Genomic DNA, 10,491 nt, shown 5'->3' with positions numbered 1-10,491 from the left:
CAATCTGTTTCATGTAACATGTGCGGTGTTCTTGCACTCCTGCACTCTCAGCAGGTCATTTTCTTTCTTTCTTTAATCCTTTGAGATATAAATTCTATTCCCCCTTTAGGTTGTCCTCTCACCTATCCAACCACGCTTGTCTCCCACTCCTCCTCCTTTTCCCAGCTCAAAGTGCTGAAAAGCTTTCCAGAATAAGAAGTGTTACTTCCGAGCTGTTTACTTTTCTCGTCTTTCAGAAAAGAAAAAAAAGATAAAGTGGTAACAACACCTGCCCGTGTCTCATTTTTGTGCTTCTTGTGCTTTTGCGCTCATATGTTGGCATCTTTGGGCAGTCTGTGTGCACTTCAGCTCAGGAAAGAGCTTGCTTACACTGTATAAATTTAGTTAAGTGAACACTCTGGAGAATGAAACAGAGACCTGCTTTTCTCTTTGGCACACACACACACACACACAGAGAACACACACACAGACACACACACAAACACACACACACACAAAAACACACACACACACACACACACACACACACCACACACTCACCACACACACACACACACACACGTATGTTCCTAACTGGTTGCTTGCTCTTTAGGAAGCGAGAAAAGAAATTTAAAACCCTTCTCTCCTGCCATCTGTTAGTGTGCAGGCAAAACCCACTCTCCCCCGCCCTCTGCAATCTGCTGCATCACATACAATCACACAAAGGCACACGCACACTCATTTACTGACACGCAAACTCACAAATGAGACACAATACCTACTCACCTATACTCGATCTGTAACGCATACACCAACCAAACGGAAACAGAAATATATTTATATATAATTCAAACATCCTGCCAAGGCTTGATAAGCAACACTTACAATAGACTTACACCTACACAGGCCCACTGTTTGTATCTCCATGTATCTTTCTGACTATCTCTTACCACATTTCTGGAGCCTGCGGACACACAGGAAAGAGAGCATAATGGCGATGCTTGTGATTGATCTCATTAATACGAAGGAGCAGACATGTCGGCGTATGGTGTTTATCAAATCTTTCTGGCAAACACTACAATCATGAGAATGGCTCCACAGGGAAGACGGGCGGGAGGAGAGATTAAAAATAAAGGCATGGAGAACGAGGAGCTGGTGCGAGATGGAGATGAGGAAAACGAAAGAAAATTAAAGTGGATCCACAAACCAAGGATCAATAAGAATTAGTGATAATACAAACAGATTCTTTTTTTATCCAGTCTCTCAGTTATAGCAAATGGTTTCATTTCAAGCTCTTTATGTATCGCACAAACACCATCCGCTTTGATTTGTTGGCACAGACAGCTTGACATTTCAGCCCCAAAACTTATAGAGTAGAGAGAAAATGTAAATTGTTTCATTCTGATCTGGCAGACGTCTTAATAATACTCTGAACATTCAATCTGAAAATTTTCTTTTTGAACATGTGAAAAGTGTCCATTTTGCTAAATTTATTCCACACTGGGGTTAGCATCTGCATCCTTAACTATTTCTGTTTGTATTTTGCATTTCCTGGATTGTAGTTGTATACAAACACATGTTTTCTTGCTTAAAAAACTTAAGGGGATGGCAAAAGTCAGTGTATCATGAATTTCTTTTTTTTTTTTCGTTCTTTTTCATACTGATTTTACACAGGTTACATATTTACCTGCATACAAAAATACCTAATGCAGTGTACCAAAAAATGTGGATGTCACCATTTTGAAGTAAATTCACAACTGTGTAGATATTCCACTCAGCCACTTGGGCTTGATTTTTAGTTGGCGGTAAGTACAAAAGATAAAATGCAATCAATTAAGTTGAAGTGTTGAGAGCTATGAGTTCAGCTGGTTCAGGTGTGTCCCAGTGATAGCTGGTGTATTCAATACATGCGACAGAGAGAGAGGGAGAAAGCAGCAGGTGACTCTCAGTGTCCAAAACGGTCAGTTTGAGAGGAGTGGCAGGCGTCAGTAATCCATGGAAGATGGGGTTTGTGAGAGGACTGTTTATGTTCTAAGGCAGCGGTCCCCAACCCCCGGGCCTCGGACCGGTACCGGTCCATGAGTCGTTTGGTACCGGGCCGCGAGAGTTGAGGCTCAGGTGTGAAATGTATAGTTTTCAGGGTTTTTATCAGTTTTCAGCGTTATTTTGTTATCGTTTTTATCGTTTACTCGGTTTTCCTTGGTCTTTTCACGTGTGTTATGAATAAATCTTCTTTTTTTCAGTACCGGTACTAGTTTTATTTTGTTGTATTTATCCGCGACACCTTAAAGGCCGGTCCGTGAAAATATTGTCGGGCATAAACCGGTCCGTGGCGCAAAAAAGGTTGAGGACCGGCGTTCCTAGGAGAGGGGATTAGAGCAGCTGGTTTGTATATAAGGAATCAAGAGAGTCAAGAGAAAAACTTTTCTCTGGTTGAAGCAATTAGTAGTGAGAGCGTAGGATACTTGTAATTGACATATAAGAACATAGTAAGCAAAACCTCTCCCTGTGTTGACGAGGCTTTAGATCTGGCAGAACAAGAAATAAGAGCGTCACAGTTTTAACTTAAAGAGGCCTTTTATCATTTCCATGGGAGGCTTTTAAGGGTTGTGATGTGTTTTCATTTTGTGTAGTCAGTACCACTCTCTCATAAACAATTCATAAACAACAATTTACTGCTGATAATATGCAATCATAACATAATATCTTGGAACCATAGAATGAACCTAAAACAGTTGATCACAGGTGAAATTGAGGCAATAAAATGGTTCATAATCAATAATGAAGGAAATATAAAAATTAATGTTGATTTTTAAAAATTAAAGAACGATTTGTGACAATCTCTCTTTTTTTTTGCATTTATTGTGTTTGACTCGCACTCCACTGATTTCACTGCTATAAGGAGCACTTGTTATCTTACATTGTTAATAAAAAGGTATTAAAATTAAATTTAATAAACCAACCTGGTGTCACGGCATACATGCAGGGAGAGAGTAAGCACTGTGTTAGTTTTGTGAGTTTGTTTGCATATACCCTGCTGCTGTTTCTGATCTCATGCTCATTTCTTATTGAAAAGTCAGTAATAAACTTTCCCTGGTGCCACGCAAATGTCATTTACACCCACTGTTTGATTAAAAATAAGAATATTTTCCCAAGTGCTTTTCTTTCTTTCTTTTCACAGCATGGAGTGTGAAGAGGACATGCTTGGATCTCTTGCTCTGGGACCAGTTGACAGTTATTCTTGGTTATTCACCACATGCATTTTCATTGAGCGCTTTCTAGGGAAATACATGGTTGACAGATATGCATCAGTGACTTTAGTTATATGCAGAGGCCAGAGACCATTGGCTATCCCTGTCAAAGCCAATCTAATTCAAGTCAACACATTCAGAAATCAAACAAGATGCAACTTTTACATTATGTTAATGTCTTTACAATCCTGGGTTAAAAGTTTTATTGAAGTTTTCTATTGGCTGCTATCTTAATGTTTGCATAAGAAACACCACTGAGGGTACAAGTTAGTCCTAGGTTTACAATTTGGTATTTATAGGTGGTGTGCTATTTTTTACGTGCAATTTATAACAAATTCAGTTCATTTCAGTTTTATTTATACAGGGCCAAATCACAGCAACAGTTGCCTCAAGGGGGCCACTGATTTATTAATTTAATGTCAGAGCAGCCTATAAGGCACTATACTGGTATAGTAACAACACAGTAACAACTCCATTTATAACCAGTATTATCCCAGTAATATCTCTTGACCAAGTATCTATTGGCACATCAATTTATTATTCTAAGCAGCAATAAGAAAGAGATAATTTTATCACTAATATATGTTTTGATTGCAGTGGTCAGATTAACAGTATTGAGCTGGTTTCATGGACACTGTGGTTTTTGTTATGAAATAGGTCAATATTTTACAAAAGGCTTTTGAGTTTCCCTGGTGCTCAATGGGAAGAATAAAATAATCGCATGCTTGTGGAAATTCTTTTATTTTTTTCCCAGTCTGTGGTGAAAAGTACAAGTAATGCTAAAGGCTTGTTGACTGGTGCTAACACATATATGTCTATGAGAAGTTATTTTGTCTCCTGTCCCTTCAGCAGATTGCTTTCATGCATATGAAGTCTATATGAAGCATATATACACGGAGAGGCTTGCATTTTGAAAGGCAGCAGCACAGAGAGTTTCATGGTTTGATCCAGGAGTTGAAGCTGGTTTCATACATACTTCAAGATGTCATTAAGGCAGTTTGAACTGTTGTTGGCAAAGTTGGGATGACATCTAAGGAGACAGAGAATCCATTGACCCAGAGCAGCTTTTGAGCAGTGTCTGAGATAAAATAGTATTTTACAATGTGTACAATTAGTGTCGATGTGCGTTTTGAGATACCGCACACCTGTTGCCAAATGTAGTAGCAGATCCAAAAAACTGGAAAGATTTGTTCATTCATCCAATGAAATTTCCCAGTCAGTGTGAACGGTTTCATAAAAAATATTTTAAACACGGAAAATATTCAAACAGATTTCATGCGTCCAGCATTTCAAGGTGTTAACAGTTTTTGCTGGAAGTATGTTTAGGTCTTAAATACATTACGATGAAGAAATGCTTATTCACTGATCGTTCCTTGAATGGTGCACATGTTGGGTAGATGCTACACCATGTGGTCCAGAAGAATAGGAGAAGACTAACTATTACACAAATTACTAAAAAACTTAATCTTGGCTGTGTTAAGAAGGAGAAAGGACATACAGTGCATCATAACCTGGTGCCCACTGAGCTGCTTAGCAACAGATGCTGACCCTTTGACCACGAAGCAATCAAGGGAAGAAGGTGGCCTTATCTGAAGCAAGGTGTTTCTTTTATATCAGTGGGCTGCCAGGTGCATATAGACATTTCACCTTGGGAAAGAAATGGCAGGAGGATATGTCAAAAGATGTACTGCAATGTTTCTGCTAGTGCTCTACTGGGAAATCTTGGGTCCTTACATTTATTTGGACATGTACCACTTATACATATTTCTGAAGAACGTGCACGAGAAGCAGCCTGCTACACTAAAAACATAGAATTTAATTCAATTGAACCTTGATTTGTACATCTTTAGCGCTGAGAGTGGTGAGGGCTTTCTTTTTAACAAAATAGGGACATAGAGGAAATCAGTTTGATGGTTTTAATTGTAGCTGAAAAATGAAAAAAGAAATCTGAACTCCAAAAAAGTTTTACAGATAATGTCGTGTGAAGGCTGCGTGCAGGCAAGAAAAGGACCCAAAGTGCAGACTCCAGAGACAAACGTGAACGCAAACAGAACAAAACTAAGGATTCCAATAACTTACACGGGCATACAGAACACACAGCATATATGACGGTAGCTCACAACATGGACACAGAGAAACACAGGGCTTAAATATACAGAGAGTGGGAAACAGGAGGGAAACACAGCTGGGGCAAATCAGGCCTAAGGAGACAAAGGAAGCAAAACCAGACACATTAATATGAGACACGGACTTTCAAAGTAAAACAGGAAACACAGACTGAACTTACAGACACGGACTCACAAGGAGGCACTGCAACAGAGGGAACAGAGACGTGGGACCGGGGCAGACACAGACACTGACTGGACACAGAATAGAGGGAGTAAGGAAACCAAAACTTGAGAACCACATAATCACACACCAAGAACAACTGGGGAAAAATAGAAATGCAAAACAGAAACCAAAACCTTCACAAAAATAAACTAAGATAAGAGCACAAATAAAAAGGTACAAAACTGAAACCACTGGGTGAATGACCCATGTACCCTAACAGATAATTGTAATGGCCTCTGGGTTTTGTTTTCTTTTGATGTTTGTTTAGATTTTGTCTGTATGTTTCTATGATATTGATCTCATTAAATTTCATAGTGAACTCATCCTATGTTTTATTTTTCAGTCTTTCATTCCTGGGTTTTAAGATAAAGAAGGTAAATTCCGAGGTCACTGATGTTTAGTATTTACTACTTGAAATTCCCCTCTCTCCTTGTGTATCATGTATATTCTTATTTCATTATTATTAGTTATTTTATTGTGACTCTTAGATTTTTCGAAATTTGTTTTGGCTTATTTTCCTTTTATATTTTTGTAACCTTGTATAACCTTTTATATGTTTGTAATTTGAGCCTTGTAGTTGGTGTTCTGTTTGGGTTTCAGTAACTGTATCTGTAGCCTGCTATTTGCTTTTAGTTTCCTCAGTCGTCCTTTTGTTCAGTACAGACGTTTGTGCAGTTGCAGGACTAATCCTGGGTTCCCGCCTTTTGACATCCATACACCTGCAATTTATCACACACTTGTCCCTGATAACCTTGTTGGAGCCACGAGTGGCTGAGCTTAAGTCTTTGCTGGATCACTGAACTACAGTCAGCCTAACGCTGGCTCTCGTGCCAGTTGTCTTGCTTGTGTTTGTCCTGCGAAGAGAACTTACCTTTGTCCTCTTATGTGCAGATACCTGTGGAGAAATCTCTCTGTGAGGCGGTGCTCAATCTCAGTTCTGGAGAGAGAGAGAGAGAGCGTTTCTATGGAGAAGATGATCTGAGAGAGACACTGGCACTTGGCTCATCACAAATGTGGATATTGTGTTTGGATTGTTGTTTGCATCCCACCTTGTGAATAAAAACACTAAATTTCTAAAGAAGAGTCCTGCAACTGAGTTCTGCTTTGCCTAACAGCACCCTGACACCGGGAGTCTGCATTTGGTCCATTGTCAACACAGATATGACAAAAACTGTAGATAAATGTAAAGAAAGAAAGACATATATATTATATATATTACAGACGTATAAGAAGGTGGACAAGAGGCAGTGCTTCTGCACTACGACACAGATTCACCAAACAGAGCAAAGGTTAGAGTAATAAAAATACAGTGATGGGAGCAGACAGTCCTGGTGTCCACCAAAGGATCTGTTGACAAAATGCTGATTTATTCACACATAACCAACAACTTCCATATGAGCGAGCAATCTGATAACCAAGTTCAGCTCATTCAACTTTGATTCTCCTGATTTCTGTTATTACAGTATGTAGCTGAAATATGTGGTACTTGGCTGTAAACATGCAGGTGATGACTCAGTGAAGAACTCCAAGACAGAGCAAAAGCTTTGGGACTGTACACACTGCTTTGAGCCATCGAACACCAATTACAGATTCTGTCAACACACAGTTCAAGAAATGCAGTCACAATAAAATGGTTATGTTCCATCTTTATTTTACCACTTTCTCCCAGTTTATTAAGTGAACTTAGAGTTTGTTTGGGTCTCAGATACTGTATCTCTTGCACACTCTTGCTTGCCCTTTGTTTTCCCCTTCTTCACTCCCAAAACATTCCCTTTCTCTCCTTTACTTTGATGTCTGAACCCTCAAGGCTCTCTCTTGCCGTATCATTATTCCCTTCATGATTTTTGTCTGATGGGCTTTGGTGGAATGGATGGTGATGGTGCATCTGAATAAACTGTTAAAATTAGAAATGAAAAGTTGACATTGTCTCAGTGGACAAATTCAGGATTTAACAGATTAAATACATAAATCCATTCAGTGAAATGTGAGACATGTACCTTAACAAGTATTTTCAAATAACCTAAAGAGTAAAGCTACGTTCATGACAATCCTGGCACAAAATGGTAGCATGGAAATAGCCAGCTCTTGTAAAGCAGAGAGGAACAAGCATGTTGGTCTCCCCTAATGTTTTTGGTGCACAACATTGTACAAGGGAATACACAATATAGTACTTATCGTAATTAAGCACAGGGGCTCCCATTGGAGGCCAAAGTGCTCTACCATGCTCCGGGCAAGTGAGATTTGGAGGTTGAAAACTCTTCTCTTTTCGAGAAGGTTGTTATGTAATGCCTAATGTGTGAGGAAAACATAAGACATGGATTCTAAATGATCTGCTCCAGGGAAAGAGGTGTTTTTTGGCAAGCATCAGAGTACTGTGGTACAGGGGCTGGCTGAGGCACCCAGTGTGTCTCTTGTTCTTCCATATAAAGCATCCCACTCCCCCTGCCAGTGGCAGACGCCCTCAGACATCGGTGCATTGGTGGTTCTTTGTGTCCGGGGATGGGCGTCCAGGTACACACCGGCTCACTCCTGGTGGCTGCTTGTCGGGGCCTGGGGCTCGCTTGGGCCCCAAGGGGGTGCCCTCAGCCTCTCGGCCTGGGGCTCGGTCACTCTGGCACAGCTGGCTGCCGGCGGAGCTCACGGGCGCGTCACTGCAACCCCCCTGGCTTCTGCTCCGCGGCTGCTGAGTGAGCCCTCATCTGGGACTCTCCTCAGCTCTTTCTGGGACAGTGGCGCGGCTGCCCCTCTGTTGGTCTTCCTTGGTCTCTTGTGTTCTGGGGGCCTCTGGATGTCTGGAGTTTTGATCTCCTCCATACCTGCTTCATGCCCTGGAGGACGGGGCTGTGGCTCCCCACACCCTCTAGCAGATCATTACATGAAGGAACCTTTTAATACAAGCGCGCTCACATGCTCACAGGTGTACACACACACACACAAACGACACCCTTTTTGGCTCCTACCTCAAAGCACACTGTGCGCTGTCGATCTTACGTGCTGCACAATAATGTTTAATATTTAGTATTTTCTCAACAGGTGATCCAGGTGATTGATATATGTATTTTTTGTCTGCTTATTTTGTTGGTTTTTGTTTTTTGCCCTTTATCCCCGTCCCTCTTCCCCGCTGTTTTTCTTTCCCTCTTTCTTTCTCCCCTTTCTTTTCCCCAGTCAAGTCTGTCCCGTATTTAGCAAGTGAAAATAAAATAAAATAAACAATAAAAGGTGAATCAAATGGACCATTACGGCAACGCTGGGATGGTCCATTTGGTAAAGTAAATGTGTTGGGCATCTTTCTTCGCCTTTTGACAATAATTCTGATAGCAAAAGAGCAAAACGGGACAGGCAAAAAAAAAAAAAAAAAAAAATGAAGCATCCTATTTGACTCCAAGCAACTTCTTAGTGATGAATGTTGTAATATGGTTTAACATTTTGCATTTGAATATGCTTAGAAACTAACGAAATAAAAATGTCCACCACTGCCTTATAAATTTTGGTTTGGTACTATGGAGAAGAAAGAGCTCGCTTCTCTGCTTATGTGTTGCGAGCAGTCAAAAGATACTTTATCCAGGGTGGGGTTTTTTTCCCAAATGAAAACGACACCTTGATGTGCAGGGCACAGATCATTATTATGTGACAGAGATGCTGAAAGATTTTACGTTGCTACTGTAGCTTCTGTCTGTTTTTTTTCTCATTTCTTTTCTTTTATTATTAAGCTTGTATATCAGTTGGAGCTGAGTGGCTATTTAAACAATCCAACTGTCGTGGCTGATTGATCCCCTGAATCAATTAATGCACCCTAAATATGACGATTTGACCACTGGCTCTCTCTACTGCAACACAAACACAGAAAAGAAATGAAATGAGTATATGAATTAACTGGATTATGCAAATGGCCAATATTTTAATACCCCAAAAATTGTCATTGTGAGTGTGCACGCACTCTGGAATTACTACACTTTATATCATTTTCTCATCTGTTTAAAACTTAAATATCTTGGGGCCTCTTAAAAATATTTCTCCCTACTCCTCACCTCAGTTTCTCACCTTATGAACTCTCTTAAGGGTAAAGATGCCTTGTGAATATTTTATATCTTTACTATTATCTACTCTTAACTTTGAGTACAAGTTCAGTACTGGACAAAAATCTTGAGCCACCCTCATTTTTTTATATTTAGCTTCAAAGCTAGAATTTGTAATTGACCAATACCTTGTGAATCTTTCAAGGCACCTAACTTAAGGGATGAACCAGTGTTGTAATTACACTTAACCAGTGTTGGGGTCGTCACTCAAAAAATGCAATTCCTTCTTCGAAATACTTTTTTCTTTAGTTGAATCTATGAATCAATGCCAAATAGGGGTCCTTTTGCACTTAAAAGTTATTCCAAAGTTAGCATAGCTTGGTATGGTGTGCAATAAGTCTTATAAAAATGAGCAAACTTGACAAGCAGGGGCGATTTTAGCCCATTTTTGGGGGTACATACTAGAGATGGACCGATCCGATATCACGTATCGGTATCGGTCCGATACTGACCCAAATTACTGGATCGGATATCGGCGAGAAATAAAAAATGTAATCCGATCCATTAAATATCAAAAAAGCACCTCACAAAGCTTGCTACACGGCGTAACTCGGCTCATAACCGTAGCACTTCCAGCAGTATGCATCACGTGATAGAGCGGCTGTATGTATTTGTAGCCTCGCTACCAAACCACCATTTCATCTCTGAGAAAGTGATCCCAGAGAGAAGTAAAGCAAGTGTGTAAGTCCATCTCTGAATGTTTGTAAAGCATTCCCACGTTAAGCTTAACAACCGATATATGAAGCGACTGCCTCTCTCTCTCTCTCTCTCTTGCTGCTACTTCAATCATCAAACTGCTTAATGATCAGCTGATCGGCTTTTCTGTCGTGAGTCCGTCTCTCTTCTTTGTTTTT

The sequence above is a fragment of the Haplochromis burtoni genome, unplaced genomic scaffold, assembly GCF_018398535.1.
Source record: "Haplochromis burtoni strain Fernald_Lab_line unplaced genomic scaffold, NCSU_Asbu1 Contig_18, whole genome shotgun sequence".
Taxonomy (NCBI): domain Eukaryota; kingdom Metazoa; phylum Chordata; class Actinopteri; order Cichliformes; family Cichlidae; genus Haplochromis; species Haplochromis burtoni.
This window is presented reverse-complemented; position numbering follows the sequence as displayed.